This window comes from Pristis pectinata, chromosome 6 (genome assembly GCF_009764475.1).
Source record: "Pristis pectinata isolate sPriPec2 chromosome 6, sPriPec2.1.pri, whole genome shotgun sequence".
Classification (NCBI taxonomy): domain Eukaryota; kingdom Metazoa; phylum Chordata; class Chondrichthyes; order Rhinopristiformes; family Pristidae; genus Pristis; species Pristis pectinata.
In genome coordinates this window covers 69,133,068-69,139,196 of record NC_067410.1, presented here as the reverse complement: position 1 = coordinate 69,139,196, position 6,129 = coordinate 69,133,068, and positions in this window count along the sequence as shown.

Below are 6,129 nucleotides of genomic sequence, written 5' to 3'. Positions count from 1 at the left end.
AGAGAACAGCAAGTTAGTGCTTCACAGCATCTTTGACACATCTCCAGTGCAATCCTTGTAATTTGTTGGATTACAAGTTGGTGAATTGCCATGGCATACTGCAACCACATTGAAATAAAAGAGATAATAATGGAAATGCTCAGCAGATCAGGTAGCATCCGTAGAGGGAAAAACAGTTTATTGGTCAGAAATGAGAAAAGTCAGAAATCAAATATGTTTTAAGAAAGAAACATTTTTTGAAATACAATCACAGTTGTGTGAACTTGTATGACAGAACTGTGAGTCTCAGATGACTCCAGACATTAGGGGAGCTCCTGCTTGTGCTGTGGATGAAGATGAGTCATTTGCCTTCAGTTGTCACATTAATGCTGGTTTCACAAGTTGGTTTGATGGGGTTGTGCATCCCTTCAGTGTCATCTGTAAGGTCTGCATAAAGCCCCAAAATGATTGTTACTGAACTTGTTCACATTCCATGGAACTGCATGAGGGCTTCTGGCTGCCTGCCTCAGCATTTCATTCAAAGTTGCCCATCAGCTTTCTTCTGCACGATCTCCCATTGAATTCCTGCAGCATACTTTGCATACGACTTTGGGCTGCAGGGTACTGACATTTCCCTGTTCTGACAGCAGCCAGCAACTCACCGGTACCCAATCCTACCTTAAAATTGATCTCTATATTAAGTGAAGTGTCAAATCTGAGCTGGTGACTGAGAGCTGGCCTCTCCTGCTGCAACACAATAGACTTTCCTTTTAAAAGGTGTAACTGACTTTAAATGGTACTAGCAGGTTTTAAATGGTACTAACCACTCACAAATTTGAGACCTCACAGGGTAATAAACCAATGGACAATGAGGATATTATTGGCTCATAAAGTATTTATGTGAGTATCTGGCATCATAAATAGCAGGAATAGAATAATCAAATATTGCAATTCCCGTGTCTTTTTTTTTGAAGGCTATCCAATTTGGTCACCAATGAGTTGTCCAAGCATTCTCCATGAACACTGTTATTGTAATGCAGGAGAAACATCTGTGCTTAAAATATTGTTTAAATGGAAGTAGATCCATTAGCGTGGTGGAGGTGGTCTATGCAGTTTTGATTTCCTGTACAGTGAATTCTTTCACATAATCATGCCAGTTTGAGAAGACGTTGAATAGAGACTGGGGTCTGCACCTGGTAACCATCTATCATGATACAATGATGGTGGAAGAGTTCTTTGTTTAATTCAAGTTCTTTGATCTTAGTTCTTTGTTTAATTCAAGTTATTTTGAAAGTATTTGTAATAGTAACTTTCTGCCTAGTTCAGTTTGAAAACTGGGGAGAGATAACAGAAGTTGTGATTGCATCACTAAACCTGCTATGTTTGCATCACTAAGATTTAGCAATGTTCACATGATCGAGGAAAGTGAGATTTAAAATTACTTGTCTCAATATAGCTATCAGAGTATAAAAAGAGTACAGGGTCACGGAGGAATACATGCGTGCTACATTAGCCTGTTTCATAAAGCCATCTTTTAAATTTTTTTAAAGTTTTTTAAAAATTTTATTTACAGCGTGGTAACAGGCCCTTCCGGCCCAACGAGTCCGCACCACCCATTTTAAACCCAATTAACCTACCCATACGAAAGGTAAGGCACCAGTTCTCTTACAGCACTTGCAAGACCAAGATTGCTCAAGTTCTGAAGACATTGAATAGATTAAAGTAGGTATTGCTTCTACTGAATGATAATGTCATCATCTAATGCTGTTAACTTGTCACTTAAGAGTCTAATCCTAAATTAATCTGATCAATTTATGTTGATCTTACTTGTTTCGGTAAATTTATAATCAGCAAGCAGTTAAATTGCTTTTCTGACAGCCTCTCCCCAACACCGTGACTGCACCACAGAGGCAGCACATGTGAACAACACCACATGCAGGTTCTTCTTCAAGCTTCTACCATCCTGACTCAGAAATACATCACTGTTCTTTCATCATCCCTGAAAAAAACCCTAATAGCATTGTGCAAGCAACTTCAGCAGAAGGACTGCAGTTGTTCAAGCAGGTGACTCATCACCACCTTCTCAAGGGCAATGAAGTGAAGACAATAAATTCTGGCCTTACCAGTAATGCCTTCAGCCCAAAAAGGAATAAATACAAATTGTTGTTACATAATTGAACTGCCTTTGCAGTTCCGTATTTGATCCTTGCTGTTAGTTACATGCATATAATTGCTTAGGGAATGCTAACTTTCGGGGTCATTTTCATTTTGAGTAAGGCAGGAACAGCCTGGGGACTTGTTATACACCTGACTAATTTCAATACTTTCAATGGAAGGTAAAATTGGACCACTTGTATAACTGGCAGCTGAGCAGATACTGCAAGTCTCTCATCCATGTCCAAATAGAAAATTAACACTGTGCTTGCTTTTCCTGCTCTTCTGCTTCTCTCACTAATGTCCTTATCAACCCCACCCCTCCCTTCCAGAACCATGATAGTGCTCACCTTATCTCACCTTCCATTGTACCAGGCTCCACGTTCAACAGATCATCTCTGGAACCTCCAATGTGATGCCACAATCCTTGACTCTGTCTCCCACAAATACCACTGAATAGTTCCAGAATTTCTGTTTTAAGTTCACTCTTCCAACATACGCACCATTTGGCTTTTGTCTGACTGCACTTTGTGATTGGAAAGAAGGAAAAAACAATTTCATTTTGAAAGGAGATGAACTTGTAACAGATGTGAGAGACACTTGACCTTTACAATCACCACCTGACAGTTTCAAGACATAAGATCGTAGGTCAAAGATTTTTTTTATGATTGTATTGCTTCCAGTGATTTCCAAGTCACATACCAGTCTAACCTGGGACATATGATATAAATTCATAAGCTATTATTATAAGCATATATACAATGAGGAGGCACAGGTAAGCACAGGTAAGGTTTTATTTTCTCCCCTCCCCTTCTTGGACTCCTCGTCTTTACCTCTCGCTGCCTTGGTGAAGCAGCCAGCATAATCAAAGACCCCACCCACCCAGGTCATTCTCTCTCCTCTCTACTTCCATCAGGTGGAAGATACAAGAGCCTGAGGGCACATACCACCAGGCTTAAGGACAGCTTCTATCCCACTGTGATAAGACTATTGAACGGTTACGTTATACGATGAGATGGACTCTAACCTCACGATCTACCTTGTGACCTTGCACCTTATTGTCTACCTGCACTGTACTTTCTCTGTAGCTGTGACACTTTACTCTGTACTGTTATTGTTTTTACCTGTACTACCTCAATGCACTCTGCTCTAACTCAACGTAACTGCACTGTGTAATGAATTGACCTGTACAATCAGTATGCAAGACAAGGTTTTCACTGTACCTCGGTACAAGTGACAATAATAAACCAATACCAATACCGTTGTTGATCCTTAATACTTGATTCTGTGCAGGCAGGATGGCAGTCAGGGCAGTGGAATGCTCCTCCTGCAAGATGCGGGAAGTCAGGGAACCTCATGGTCTCCCTGATGACAACATCTGGAGGAAGTGCACCCAGCTGCAGCTCCTGAAAGACCGGCTCAAGGAACTGGAGCTGGAATTGGATGTAGTCAGGAACATCTAGGAATCTGAGAACATTGCAGATGAGATTTTTACCGAGGTGGTCACACCCAAGGTACAGGCTTCAGATAGATGGGTGACCACCAGGAAACGTAAGGGTAGTAGGCAGTCAAGTGCAGGGTTTCCCTGCGGCCTTTCCCCTCACTAACAGGTATAACTCTTTGGATACTGTTCTATCAGGGGCTAGCAGCATTAGTCAGGTCTCTGGCACTGTGACCATCTCTCTCAGAGGGAAAGTGTGCAGTCAGACAGGGCGATCGTGACAAGAGACTCAATAGTGAGGGGGACAGACAGGAGATTCTGTGGCTGTGAAAGAGATGCCAGGATGCTGTGTTGCCTCGTGGGTACCAGGGTCAAGGATGTCTCTGAGTGGCTGCAGAAAATACTCAAGGGGATGGGCGAACAGCCAGAGATTATTGAACATGTTGGTACAAACGACATGGGTAGAACAAGGGATGAAGTCCTGCAGAATGAGTATAGGGAGAATAGGTAAGAAGTTAAGAAGCAGGACCTTGAGAGTAGTGATCTCTGGATTACTCCTGAAGTGAGGTCAGAAATAGAAGGATAGGCCAGATGAATTTGTGGCCAAGGAGCTGATGCAGGGGGCAGGGATTCAGGTTCATGGACCATTGGGATCTCTTTTGGGGTAGAGGTGATCTGTACAAGAGGGACGGGTTGCACTTGAATCAGAGAGCGACCAATATCCTTGCAGGGAAATTTGCTAATGCTACACGGGAGGGTTTAAACTAGATTGGCAGGGGGATGTGGCACAGAATCAGGTTTATTATCACCGACGTACAACATGAAATTGGTTGTTTTGCGGCAGCATTACAGTGCAAAATAATGAAATAATGAGGTAGTGTTCATGGGTTCATGAATCATTCAGAAATCTCATGGCAGAGGGGAAGAAACTGTTCCTGAATCGTTGAGTGTGTGTCTTCAGGCTCCTGTACCTCCTCCCTAATGGTAGTAACAAGAAGAGGGCATGTCCCGGATGGTGAGGATCTTTAATGATGGATGCAGCCTTTTTGAGGTGCCGTCTCTTGAAGATGTCCTCGATGGTGGGGAGGGTTGTGCCTGTGATGGAGCTGGCTGAGTCTACAACCCTCTGCAGCTTCTTGCGATCCTGTACATTGGAGGCTTCATATCAGGCTGTGAGTCAGAAAGCTCTCCACTGTACATCTGTAGAAATTATAAAAGAGGCTTAGGTGACACACCAAATTTCCTCAATCTCCTAATGAAGTAGGGGCACTGGTGTGCCTTCTTCATGATTGCATCAATGTGTTGGGCCCAGGATAAATCCTCTGAGATGTTGATGCCCAGGAAATTGAAGCTGTTCACCTTTTCCACTGCTGACCCCTCAGTGAGGACTGGTGTGTGTTCTCCTGACTTCTCCTTCCTAAAGTTCACAATCAGTTCCTTGGTCTTGCTGATGTTGAGTGCGAGGTTGTTGCTGTGACACCAGTCAACCAGCCGATCTATCTCACTCATGTAAGCCTCCTCATTGCCATCTGAGATTCTACCAATAACAGTGGTGTCATTGTTGTTCATGGTGTTTGAGCTGTGGTTAGCCACAATGTCATGAATGTAGAGAGAGTAGAGCAGGAGCAAGTCACGGGACAAAGCAGTAGCCAGTGAGAGCAAGTTTAGTAATCAGGGTAGCTAGGGGCACATTAAAGGCAGGGAAAGGAAGACACAGTTAAACTGCATTTATTTCAATGCACAAGGTTTAACAAGTAAGGCGGACAAACTCAAGAGTGTGGATTGTCTCTGAGGACTGGGATGTTATAGCCATAACAGAAACATGGCTGAGAAAAGGGTAGGACTGGCAGCTGAATGTTCCAGGGTACAGATGCTACAGGTGTGACAGAGGTACAGGTAAGTGTGGAGGGGGTGTTGCTGTATTATAGACCCCCCAATAGTCAGCAGGAACTTGAGGAGCAGGTATGTAGAGAAATTGCTCATAGTTGTAAGAATAATAGGGTATTGGTATTGGTTTATTATTGTCACTTGTACCGAAGTACAGTGAAAAGCTTGTCTTACAAACCGATCGTACAGGTCAATTCATTACACAGTGCAGTTACATTGACTTAGTACAAAGTGCATTGATGTAGTACAGGTAAAAACAGTAACAGTACAAAGTGTCACAGCTACAGAGAAAGTGCATTGCAATAAGGTGCAAGATCACAACAAGGTAGACCGTGAGTCATAGTCCATCTCATTGTATTAGTGGGAGATTTTAATTTCCCCGGTATTGACTGGACTACCCAGAATGTTAAGGGTCTGGACGAGGTGGAACTTGTGAAAAGTGTCCAAGAAAATTTCCTGAGTCAATGATAAAGAGGACCCTCCTTGAAAGGGTGCAACATGGACCTCCTCTTAGGGAACAAGGTAGGGCAAATAACAGAAGTGGCAGTCAGGGAGCACTTTGGCTCTTGTGACCATAATTCTATTAGTTTTAAGATAGTGATGGAAAAGGATAGGACAGATCCACAGTTAGGGTCCTAAACTGGAACAGGGCTAATTTTGGGGGAATT